The sequence below is a fragment of the Delphinapterus leucas genome, chromosome 7 (genome assembly GCF_059928025.1).
Source record: "Delphinapterus leucas isolate spDelLeu-1000000601 "Yukka" chromosome 7, BTC_Dleu_Yukka2, whole genome shotgun sequence".
Lineage (NCBI taxonomy): Eukaryota > Metazoa > Chordata > Mammalia > Artiodactyla > Monodontidae > Delphinapterus > Delphinapterus leucas.
The window spans coordinates 69,009,282-69,023,198 of record NC_143135.1 but is presented as its reverse complement, the minus strand read 5'-3'; the positions used below and the strand labels follow the sequence as shown (position 1 = coordinate 69,023,198).

The 13,917-nt window shown below is 37.4% G+C and overlaps 1 protein-coding gene across 1 annotated transcript in view; it reads right to left on the bottom strand.

The window, feature by feature from the left end:
- DEUP1 (deuterosome assembly protein 1) overlaps positions 1-13,917 on the bottom strand; it is a 104,463-nt gene that overhangs the window by 75,773 nt on the left and 14,773 nt on the right. The window lies entirely within an intron of this gene.

The following is a 13,917-nucleotide window of genomic DNA, read 5'->3' as shown; positions in this document are numbered from 1 at the left end:
TAGAGTGGGCTAATTCGAAGGAAAATTCTAATTATGAAAAATGATTCCATGCTCTTACATGTAAATATACATATACCTATGTGCCTATCATAAGTTGAGAAGGTTTGACGGCAGGTCAGCTGGGGCTTCAATTGTGCCTGCCAGGGAGAGAGGAACAAGCCCAGGCTAGGTAGGACCAGATTCAAATGTACTATCTGGGCTACACTGCTGCTCCTTCGGGAGAGAAACTTGGTGTGATCTGGCTGGTGGTATCTCTTTGGAAGGAATCTAAGTGGGCAGGTGTGGGCAGAGTAATGTAAGATTTTAGACAATGGGGATACTATTAGTCAGAAAAGTGGTAATATTTTGAGTCTAGGAAGGTCTACTGTGTTTGAAACAAGACGCTTGATGATAACTAGAATTATAGAGACCGAGAGTTGGAGAGGTTGCTAAGTGCTCCCAGGGCAGGGTCCTCCTTCATAGAAGCTGAAGCATTCCGCAAGGACCTGGTATAAATCCAGTCATTCAGCCTGGATAAGTAGGTAGATGTTGAGACCTCAGACTTCAGCTTAAAGAACACACAAATGTCCAGATGAGAAAAGCAAGTTACTTCAGTATCCATTCAGTGGTGCTGATAGGGCTTCCAATATATTTGCGTAGCTGGGAGGAAGGCAGGAGAGGCAGGTATAAAAGACATCATTTCCTCCATTTAGTTGCACCAAATCAGAATTTTAGGGCTAATTAAGGATCATTTAGCATTTTTAAAAAACTGAAGCCCGGAGACATCAAGGTCACACATTAATTAATGGAAGAGCCAGAACTAGATCTTAGACGGCTGCTTCCCATCTTAATTAAGCTCCTTCCTATATACCACACAGCAAAAGACATGGTGTTTTGCATAAGAACTTGCTTGAAAAATGTAGTACAAATTAGCTCTGTTGCAATAGGTTTAGAAATAGGTATTTGAACTCAAAGAACTCAGAATTTCCAGAATCCCTTTCTCAAGTACCCAGAGTCATCCTGAACAAGAGATGTCCCTTTGATTGGCTTATTCAACAGCAGATTCACCAGTTTTGACACCACAGAGGTTTTAAGTACAAAATGCCATTCTTAAGTCTTCTAACATTCCTGGGCTAAGGCCCAAAGGCTCTCAATTTTTACTTAAAACCTAAAACAAGTCTGAGGAAAGGAAATACTAGTTCCTCTATAAAAAACTTGATTGGATTTTGGTTGGAGTTCTGATGTGGGGAAAAACAACAGAACGAAAAGAATGGTTTTCACACCATTTTTATTTCATAACAACATGTATCACCCTTTACTGTAAATACATTTTGTCTATTTTTTTCTGCTGGTGTAAGCTCTGAAAGAAAAAGGACTACATCAGTCTTGTTCATCACCATCTCCCCAAGGCTTAGCACAGTGCTCCAGCACATAGCAGATGCTCAATAAATCTCTGAAGAGTCAACAAACGAGTTTTTTCCATTACTATCTCCTTGGCATATAGGAATGTACCATGCTAATAGAATTAAAATATAGGCCTAAAGTAGAGTGTGGCATAATATGAGCTACTCAATCAGTATTGTTAAATAAGTGAACGAAGTGTTTATTTCCTGGTTATGACTATGATATGCAAAAGTCAGAATATTAGACTTCAAGGTGGAAGGGCTTTTACAGGTCATCTAGTCCAACTACCCATTCAGTGTTTGCATACCTTCCACAAATGTTTCTGGAGAGAATCATCTATCATAACCCACTGATCAGATTCAGCAAATCTAGGACAGAGCCCAGATTCTGCATTAGTAACAAAGGTATCAAGTACATGCCACTTGGTGCATGCCAAAGTTTGTGATCTATTTTGTAATATCACTGCCAAGAGGTCACCCAGCCTAGGTCTGAACTTTTCCTTTAGCAGGTAACCACTGTCTGAGATTGCATCTAAACAGAAGTGGGTTTTTAAAAGTTCTTTCTTATACTGAAGAACTTTTTCATCCACTGGTCCTAATTTGATCCATTGTAACCATTGAGAACAAATGCCTTTTCAACACTGTAGACTATAAAATACTTGAATACAGTTATCAATATGCTGAATACAGTTATCAGTGTACCTCCAGATTCTCCCTGAGTCTTCTCAATGTTCAATATTTGAGACTGAACATACTAACAGACAATGCCAGAATATACGGTAATGGATTCTGACCCAAAACCTTTGCAGCAAAAGTCCTAGAATGGTCAAGACTTGGTCAATGACTGACAGCTTCCCCAATTTTGCCTCCACTTCCAACTCAGGACCAACCAGAGAAAGGCAAATATGTTCCCCAAACCAATCACATAGGAGGCCCTGCTTCTAACGATCCTGCCTCTAGCTTCCCCATGTCGACAGCCTAGGGCTGAGGCATACCTGAAGCCTTCTGGTTTTTCACTGTTAAGCCTTCCCACTCTCCTGCCTGTCTTTGAGTCTGCCAAATGCAAGTGATAGCTGACTCCCTTTTTATAGAAATCTTTGAATAAATAGCCTTCATTTGTTCTTATTGGGTGGTCTTTGTTTATTTTCACAAGTTATCTTTATTTCCTTCAATTGCTTGTAGAGATTTTTTTTTTCTCTACCATTCACTACCTAGTATACTGTCTAGGAAATACTACATGCTTAATATACAGTTGTTGAACTGTGTATTAGTTGAAGAAATGAATGACTATTTTAAGATTTTCAGAACCTTCATAATCCTGGTGGCTCTCCTCTGAACAAGTTCCTTCCTGTTTGTCGATTTCCTCCTTGAAATGTATTGTTCAGAACTTTAACATGGTACCCAAGGCATGGTCTAATCAGCTCAGAGAGGGACTCTCACATCCTTTGTTTTAGGTGATACATACTTTCATTCAAGCAGATGAAGAACACCTTAGCTTTGAATTTGGGAGGGGGAAGGGTAAAGCAGTGATATCATATGACTTTTAAGGCAAGTTTTTTCTTGCTAAACACGCTTTTTCCTTTTCATGAATGCTATGAGTAGAGCCACCTACTCGCTATCTTGTGATTGTTTCATTTTGGGGGATGCTCCAAGGGCAGGGATTTATATTTATTTTCATTACATTTCAGTGTTACAGTTTCAGCCTTGATGTAGGTTGTCATCACTGATTCTTTAAGGAAGCAAACATTCACAGGTGACTTCTCCCCACTGTGAGAGGAACTAGGAAGACAGAGACACAAGACCAACTGCCTGTGTATAGGAAGACTTGCAAGGCAGGCAGGTACAGTAACAGATTGATGAATACATACAGTTCTTTTGGGAACAGAAAGGAGGGGCCCGAATACCCCTTGGGTATTGGACAGCGTGGACTATCACAGAAGACTTCCTGAAAGAGGTAACACCTGAGCATATATTTTGTGATCCTGGTACTGTCAGAGAATATATTCACTATACCTCCCAATTTTGTGTCAGCAGCAGATTTGATAAGCATTACTTGTTTTACATATACAGTTTTTTTTCATACAAGTGATTGTTAAATGTCATAAAGGACAGGAGACAGGACAGAGCCCTCTGGCCTTCCATAATCAAGCCCTTCAGGGTCACAGTGATCTGTTGATTATTTCTTTTATTATAATCAGATGTTAATCCACTTAATTAACCTTACTTTTTTTTCCCACAAAATATGTGGTGAAAAGCCCTATAAAATATGCCAAAGCCCAAGTACATCTCTGTCTATATGTTCTCTGATATACCAGCATATTTGCACTTTGAAGCAAGGCTGGTCTAGCATGCAGTGGTCCAGGTGCATCCACGCTGAGTCCTGGTGGCCACTGCTTCCTCTTCTGGATGCTCACAAACCACTGATAATCTTTTCCAGAGTCTTACCTAAGATTTAGTCAAACACACTTTTACATCAAATTCAGCTTTTGGTCATATTTAATACTCCCTTTTGAAAGTCAATGGTCTAATCTTGTAGTATATTTTCCCTTCTTCAGTTTCTCAGAGATAATTAATAGCAGTTCAGCTGTCTCAGTATCAATATCTGTTCCTAAATCTAGTGAACTTTAAAATAAAATACAAAAGGCTTAGTTTAGCCTCCTCCATAACTGGACAGTACATTATTTATATTTGTATTTCTTCCTTTAGTCAAATGCTGACTAACACTATGCTAATTACTTTCCTGTACTTCCTGTCATGAAGCCTTATAACATCCCATAAAGTAGACCTTATTATTCCAAGTTTAGAAAAGTTGACTGAGGAGCTAAAAAAGAAAAAAAAAAATTCTCTGAATCTTTCAGCATTGGAGACTGGTTGGATTGTGCTGGATAACACTACTTAAGACACGTAAACCCCCGCCCTAACTATTGGGTTTATCCTTGGGAGCAATTCACAAGAGAAAGATCCTGAGGTCAGGACAGCAGTCTGAATGCATTAAGCCAGAAAGGAGGGGGCACATTGAGACTTGCAGGGTAACATATCAGTCTGGGGATCCTAGAGTTAAAATATCAGGACATCATTATTTGGAGATGAAGAGAGAGCGAACTAGAAAGCTGGTGATGTAAATGGAGGCAGTAGTGGCAAGTGTGTTGGGAAAGGGCAGGGGAATGGAATGTGGAGAGAGTCATTCAGAGTAAAAGGGGCTAGAGTAAGATACATGTAATATATGTCACCCCAAAGTCCTTTAACAATGGGCTTAGGTGCTGATTCTTTTTATTTTTTTTTGCGATAGGCAGGCCTCTCACTGTTGTGGCCTCTCCCACTGCGGAGCACAGGCTCCGGACGCGCAGGCTCAGCAGCCATGGCTCACGGGCCCAGCCGCTCCGCGGCATGTGGGATCTTCGCGGACCGGGGCACGAACCCGTGTCCCCTGCATCGGCAGGCGGACTCTCAACCACTGCATCACCAGGGAAGCCCAGGTGCTGATTCTTAAAAGGCAGACCTTCATCAGACAGATAACTATGGTGACCATATGATTTGTTATCCAACCCAGGACAATTTTAAAAGTGAAAGGGGCACTAATATTAATTATTCCAGGACAACAGGTATAAACAGTGGCTGTTCTCGGCAAACTGAAATGTAGGGTCAGTCTATACATCACCAGTCTGGAAAACAGAATGGGATAACAGGTCTATTTAAAAAAAAAAAAAGAGTGAGTTCAGTTTAGGACATGAGAGAAGTCTGACAGAAATGGATCTTCACCTTGGGAGAGAGAAGAGGGGCTTTGCCTTAAAAAACAAATATAGAAGTCATCACGGAGAAAGGGGAGGGAGAGAGGAAGGGAAGCAGGGAGAAAAAATAAAGAGGACACTATTTCATGCAACATGGACAAGCCTAAGAAAATGAGTTTCCAAAAGGCTGATGAGCAATCTTATCAGGTCTTACCTTTTTCAAAATATTCTAATAAAACTCATTTTAAAAATGTATTAACATACTATCTTAGTTATATTACTATTATTTAGTTCTACTAAATGTATAGTGACACAATATATTCAAAGTGGTGAAAGAAAAAAATTTTCAACCAAGACTATTCTAACCAGCAAAGTTATCATTCAGAAAAGATATAAAGAATTTTCCAGAAAAGCAAAAGCTAAAGGAGTTCATCACCACTAAATTGGCCTGACAGGAAATGTTAAAGGAACTTCTTGAAGCTGAAAAGAAAGGGCACTGATTAATAACAAGAACACATATGAAAGAATAAATCTCACTGGAAAGGTAAATATATAGTAAAGGTAGTGAGTTAATCACTTATAAAGCTAGTAAGAAGATTCAAAAACAGGTAGTAAAAATAACTATGATTACAACAATTAAGGGATATACAAGATGAAAAGATGTAAAATGTGACATCAAAAACATTAAATGCAGCAAGGGGAAGAGTAAGAATGTTGAGCTTTACAATGGTATCAAACTTAAGTTATTATCAACTTTATATCAACTGTTATAGATAGCAATTGTTACATGTAAACCTCATGGTAACCACAAAGCAACAACCTATAGTAAATACCCAAAAGATAAAGGAATATAAGCATACCACTAAAAAAAGTCATCAAATCACAAAGGAAGAGAGCAAGAGAAGAAGAAAGGAACAGAGAGGAACTGTAAAAACAGCTAGAAAACAATTAACAAAATGGCAGTAAGTGCACAGTTATCAATAATTACTTTCGGGACTTTCCTGGTGGTCCAGTGGGTAAGACTCCACACTCCGAACACAGGGGCCTGGATTCCATCCCTGGTCAGGGAACTAGATCCCACATGCATGCCACAACTAAGAGTTCACATGCTGCAACTAAGAGTCCACATGCCACAACTAAGAAGTCCACATGCTGCAACTAAGAAGCCCTCATGCCACAACTAAGAGTCTGAATGTCACAGCTAAGAAGTCCACATGCCACAACTGAGACCCAGCACAGGCAAAATGAATAAATAATAAATAAAAATAATTTTTAAAATTAAAAAAAATAATTACTTTAAATGTAAATGGACTAAATCCTCCAATCAAAAGACACAGAGTGGCTGAACAGATAAGAAAATAAGGCCCATCTATATGCTGCCTACAAGAGACTCATTTAGGATGTAAGAACACACATAGACTGAAAGTGAAGGGATGGAAAAAGATATCTCATACAAATGGAAACTGAAAAAAAAGTTGGAGTAGCTATACTTTTATCAGACAAAATAGACTTTAAAACAAAGACTGTAACAGAGACAAAAAAGGGCATTGTATAATGATAAAGAAGTCAATCCAACAAGAAGATATAACATTTGTAAATATTTACACACCCAACGTAGGAGCACCTAAATATATAAAGCAAATATTAACAGACCTAAAGGGAGAAATAGACAGCAATACACTAACAGTAGGACACTATAATACTCCACTTACATTAATGGATAGATCATCCAGACAGATAATCAATTAAAAAACATCAGCCTTTAAACAACACATTAGACCAGATGGACTTAATAGATATTTATAAAATACTCTATCCAAAAGCAACAAAAACACAGTCTTCTCAAGTGTACATGGATCATATGTTAGGTCACAAAACAAGTCTTACTAAATTTAAAAGGACTGAAGTCATATCAAACAACTTTTCTGACCACAGTGTTATGAAACTAGAAATTTATTATACAAGAAAACTGGAAAATTCACGAATGTGTGGATATTAAACAACATGCTACTGAATAACCAAAGGTTCAAAGAAGAAATAAAAAGAGATAGTAAAAAAATACCTTGAGACAAATGAAAATACGTATGTAACATACAAAATTTATGGAATGCAGCAAAAGTAGTCCTAAGAGGGAAGTTTTAGCTATAAATACCTACCTCAAGAAAAAAAAAAGTCTCAAATAAACAATCTAACTTTACACCTCAAGGAACTAGAAAAAGAACAAACAAAACCCAAAGTTAGTAGAAGGAAGGAAATAAAAAGATTAGAGCAGAAGTGAAATAGAGATTAAAAAGACAATAAAAAAAGATCAGTGAAACTAAGCTGGTTCTGTGAAAAAGATAAATAAAATTGACAAACCTCTAGCTACACTCACCAAGAAAAAAAGAGAGGACTCAAAATCAGAAATGAAAGAGGAGATATTATAACTGATACCACAGAAATAAACAGATCATAAGAGACTACTATGAAAAATTATACACTAACAAATTGGACAATATGGAAGAAATGGATAAATTCCTAGAAATATACAATCTACCAAGACTGAATCATAATGAAATAAAAAATCTAAACAGACTGACTGCTAGTAAAGAGACTGAATCAGTAATCAAAAACCTCTCAATAAACAAAAGTCCAGAACCAGATGGCTTCACTGGTGAATTTTACCAAACATTCAAAGAATTAATACCAATCCTTTTCAAACTCTTCCAAACTCATTTTATGAGGCCAGCATTACCTTGATACTGAAACCGGACGAGAATGTCACAAGAAAAGAAAATTACCTGGTGAACACAAATGCAAAATCCTCAACAAAATATTAGCAAACCAAATTCAACAGGCATACACTACGATCAAGTGGGATTTATTCTAGGGATGCAAGGATGATTCAACAACCACAAATCAGTCACTGTGATATGTCACATAGACAAAATAAAGGATAAAAATCATATGATCATATCAATAGATGCAGAAAAAGCATTTGACAAAATTCAACATCCATTATGACAAAACCCCTCAATAAAGTGGGTACAGAGGGGACATACAAAAGTACTTCAACATAATAAAGGCCACATGTGACACGCCTACATCATACTGAATGGTGAAAAGCTGAGTTTTTCCTCTAAGATCAGGAACAAGAAAAGGATACCTACTCTTACCACTTTTATTAAATATAGCATTGGAAGTCCTAGCCAGAGTAATTGGGCAAGAAAAAGAAATAAAAGGCATCCAAATTGGAAAGGAAGAAGTAAAACTGTCACTCTATTAAGATGACACTATATATATATATATATATATATATATATATATATATATATAGTATAAAGACTCCATCAAAAAACTGTTAAATCTAATAAACAAATTCAGTAAAGTTGTAGGATACAACATCAATATACAAAAATCTGTTGTATTTAAATAAACTAATAATGAACTATCAGAAAGAGAAATTAAGCAAACAATCCCATTTACAATTGCATCAAAAAAGAATAAAATACCTAGCAATAAATTTAACCAAGGAGTTGGAAGACCTGTATATTGAAAACTACAAAACATTAAACAAATTGAAAATAATACAGATAAATGGACAGATATTCCATGCTCATGGATTGGAAAAATTAATATTGTTAAAATGTCCATACCACCAAAATCAATCTACAGATTCAATGCAATCCCTATCAAAATCCCTATCCCAATGGAATTTTTCACAGAAATAGAACAAATAATCCTAAAATTTGTATGAAACCATAAAAGACCCCAAATAGCCAAAGCAATCTTGAGAAAGAACAAAGCTGAAGGTATCACACTCTCTAATTTCAAACTACATTACAAGCTATAGTAATTTAAACAGTATGATATTCAGAGAAAAGCAGACACACAGATCAAAGGAACAAAATAAAGAGCCCAGAAATAAACCCAAGCATATATGGCTAAATAACTGATGACAAAGAAGCCAAGAATACACAATGGGGAAAGGACAGTCTTTTCTATAAATGGTTTTGGGAAAATTGGACAGCCACATGCAGAAGATTGAAACTGGACTAATACTTTTACACTATACACAAATATTAACTCAGAATGGATTAAAGACTGGAGTGTAAGACCCAAAATTATAAAATTCCTAGAAGAAAACAGGTGGTAAAGCTCTTTGGCATTATGCCTTGATGATGATTTTTTGATTCTCACACCAGAAGTACAAGGAACAAAAGCAAAAATAAACAAGTGGGACTACATCAAACTAAAAAGTTTCTGCATAGCAAAGGAAATCATTGACAAAATGAAAATGGAGAAAACATTTGCAAATATCCAAAATATATAAACAACTAATACAACTCAATACAAAAAAATATGATTAATAAATGAGCAGATCTGGGGCTTCCCTGGTGGTGCAGTGGTTGAGGGTCCGCCTGCCGATGCAGGGGACACGGGTTCGTGCCCCGGTCCGGGAAGATCCCACATGCCACAGAGCGGCTGGGCCCGTGAGCCATGGCCACTGAGCCTGTGCGTCTGGAGCCTGTGCTCCACAACGGGAGAGGCCACAACAGTGAGAGGCCCCTACCGAAAAAAAAAAAAAAAAAAAAGCAGATCTGAATAAACATTTTTCCAAAAAAGACATACAGATGTCCAAAAGACACATGAAAAATGCTCTTTATTGTTAATCTACATCACTAATCATTAAACATAATGCAAAAAACCCCCACAATGAGATATCACCTCACACCTGTCAGAATGGCTATTATCAAAATGACTAGAAATATAAAGTGTTGGCAAGGATGTGGAGAAGAGAGAACACTTGTACACTGTTGGTGGGAATGTAAATTGGTACAGTTTTTATGGAAAACAGTATGAAGGTTCCTCAAAAAATTAAAACTAGAACTACCATACGATCTAGCAATTACACCTCTGGGCATTTATCTGAAGAAAATGAAAACACTAACTTGAAAAGATATATGCATCCCCATATTCATTACAGCATTATTTAACAATAGCCAAGTTATGGAAACAAAGTAAACGTCCATTGATGGATAAATGGATGAAGATGTGGTACATGTATGTATATGTGTGTGTGTATAGACACACACACATACAATGGAATATTATTCAGCCACATAAAAGAGTGATATCTTGCCATTTGCAACAACATGGATGAACCCTGAGGGTATTATGCTAAGTGAAATAAGTCAGACACTGAAAGACAAATACCATATGTACTCTCTTATATGTGGAGTCTAAGATATATATATATATATATATATATAAGATATAATGTATATATAAACCAAACTCATAGATACAGGTAACAGATTGGTGGTGGCCAGAGGCAAGAGGTGGAGGTAGGAGAAATGGATAAACTGTTTTTTCAGTTTCAAAAATAATAATAAATAAATAGAATTTAACATTTCTGTGGTGGCTCACAAATCCTATTTGCACGTCACATTCTGTACTACACCTGAAACATAATTAGAACCAAACGAGAGAGGCTCCAGCAGAACTCCTAGAACTCACTTTTGTAGACATGTCTATGGTGTCAGCCTGCTCTTTAGTCAATTGTGTCTCCTAAAACAGTAAATGAAAGATTTATCACTTTATGATTTTTAGGTCATAGTTTCATGGTTGCCCTTGTTCAAAATTAATTATTGAATTATAGTTAAAAGTAGCTTTTTCTCAAGCACTTTTTTTTGTTGTCCAAAAAACGTTATTTACTGTCACCATGAGTGTTTGCTGACATACTAGCATTGCAATGCCTATTCTTATTGCATATTTGAGATGGTAGCTCATATTCAGTCCATTCTTTGCTCTCATTTGATAAGCTTAATGTTAGGATGTGGAGGAGGTGTAAATCCCACTATTCCAATAAAGCATGCTTAACTGTACTTATAAAGGCCTTATTCTAAAGCCTTCATTATAATCATCAAAAAAAGATGTTTATAGAAAGAAAATGCAATGTCATAGCTTTCAAGTCTCTATCAATGTTTTATAAGAATTCTAGGTACATACAAATTTAAAATCTCATTTTTTTTATGTTCTAAAGGGAATGGAAATTCTGTTTAAAGATCTACAGTACAGATAAACTTTTTCTTGAAACTTTTCTATGATAATTATTCACATTCTGAGTAACATCTTGGTTCACAGATCGAATGAGGTAAGGAGACAGTGAAATGTTAGCAAGCACTAACCCTCTTTCTTCAGGTGATTTCTACAATCATCTAGAAGCATAAATAATTATCTGAAAAATTATTCCATATTAATACATACAAACATAGGATACAATTAATAGTAAATAAATATTTACACACGCATTAGCTTAGATTTTTTTGTTTGTTTTTTTATATTTCTTTTCTTAAGCCTGTGGGAGAGGTTGAAACTAAAGCAAATCTGGACATATTATAAAGCCACTGAAAAAGTATGAACCCAAAATCAAATTTGTATCTGACGTATATTGCTATCCCATTTTCAACATCTAAAATTACCCTTTGTGCTTTTTTTGACTATTTAAACATTTAAATATTTAATAATTGACTTCCACTAATAACCATAAGCATGGATTCTATAAGCCAATCTCTTAAGACAATTAAAATTCCCTCCTGCCGAAAGGTCTATCTGATGAGAGACTGCAGTGTTAGTACATGTGAGGACAGTCACTTTACCCTTTTTCTATTTAAAACTACAGCCATCTATTTCACTGGATCCTAACAGTGAAGAATTAGGCAAACACTGATAAAATCTGTTTTTCCAATGCTAGAAAACTAAGAAATATACTGTTCCCTAAATATTAGAAATTTCTAATGAAACTTCTAATGTCAGCTTGTTCTGATAACTTCCAAATCTGTATCTGCAGCCTGAGCTGCTGAGCTCCGGACTTCTCTAACCAACTACCTATTCCACACTGACATTCCCATAGGCGTCTATAGGCATCTCAGTCTTCACAAGTTCAAAGCAGAGTGCTAGACTCCCTGTGCCACAAACCTGCTCCCACTCCAGTCCACTCCATTTCTTTAATTGGCACCATAGTTACAGTTACTCAAGATAAAAAAACTCTTCATGATTCTAGATTTGGGTTTTCCTCAAACCCCAGAACCATAGTCCTATTGGCACTGCCTCCAGTATACTAAATTCTGACTACTTCTCACCATATCCAGTGATAAAACCCTAGCCTGAGTCATCCTTATCTCTTGTCTGCTTCCATCCTTATCTCCTATGTGGCTAGTTGCCTACTCAACATCCAGCTTTCCTTTCTTCCATACCAACAGAGCTCTGATGTTATTCAGTGTGGAAATGTATCCAGCGAAAAAAACAACTACATTTCCCAGTCTCCCCTGGAGCTAGGCATGGCCATGTAACAAAATCTGGCCTATGAAATGTAAGCGGAAGTTGCCGTGAAGCTGTTGAAAAGAAGGCCACAGCAGTTGCTGTTGGTGTCCCACACATCTCTCACACTTACCACTTCAGGGCACTCAGCCTACTTCCAGTGGACAGAGCCTGCATTTCTTTGCCTAAGTGTCTTCTCTTGCTACTGGAGTCCTCTTTGCCTCCTGTGTGATAGGCCAGCAGTGACAGGGAATTGAAGCCCTCCCAGGAGCAACCTTCAACCAATAACTGTCGGTTACTGGTGTATAAACATTCATTTGCTCCTTGGATGGAAGAACTCTGAGGAGTGTGATTTACACTGGGTTCCAGAGTTTCCCCATCAGGATTTTGCTCCAGTCACCCTCAGTGGTACTTGGTTTGATAAACTGCCTTTCCTTGTTTTACTTCCCCAACCCTACAGGTGATAGGCTGAAAAATGGCCACCAAAGATGTAAGGTCTGAGTCCCCGGAACCTATTAATGTTATTTTATTTGGAAGAAAGTTCGTTGTATAAATTAAGTGTCTTGAGATGGGGAGATTATCCTACATTATCTGGGTGGGCCCTAAGAAGGAGGCAGAGGGAAATTTGACACACACAAGAAAAGGGGATATGAAGATGAATCAGACACAAATGAGAAGATGCTGGCCTTAAGGATCAGTGATGTAGCCACAAGCCAAGGGATGCTGGCAGTCACCAGAAGCCTGAAGAAGCAAGGAACGGATTCTCCCCTAGAGCATCTGGAGGGAATACAGCCCTGCTGACACCTTGATTTTGGCCCAGTGACACTGATTTTGGACTTCTGGACCACAGAACTGTGAGTAAATGCATTTTAGTTGTTTTAAGCCACTGAGTTTGTTATACAGCAGTCATAGGGAACTAATAGACCATACTTTCATCTCCCAAATAAACTACTTGTATCCAAATCCTTGTTTCAGGGCTTTGGCTTCTGTAGGAACCCCAAATAAAATGCTGGCACGCTCTCTTTTGTTTTTACCCATTGCCCTTCCTCTGCTCCCTTCCTGGAAGGCAGATGTGATGCTGGAGGTGGTTCCGCCAACTTGCAATCATTAGTTGGGGCCAAACAATAAAGCCACACACTGAGGGTGATGAAGCAGAAAGATACATCTAGACTTGGATATACAGCTAATTATTTGATCTTTACTTGGATGGGTAACAGGCATCTCAAACCAAGCTTGCATTTTTTCCAGTCTTCTTTATTTTAATAAATGACAATCTTATCTTTCCAATTGGTGGGACAAAAGCCCACCATCACATCTCCTTCCTGCACACTCCATATTCAATCTATGATTTCTAAATATTATCAGCTTTTCTGTCACAACATCCCCATTTGTCACTATTTCTACCAACCTGATCCAAACCACTGCCATCTCCCACTGAATTAGAGTTCAGCTTGTCTGTCTTTTCTACCCTTGCTTTGCTATGGTCTAGTCTTCACATAGCAACC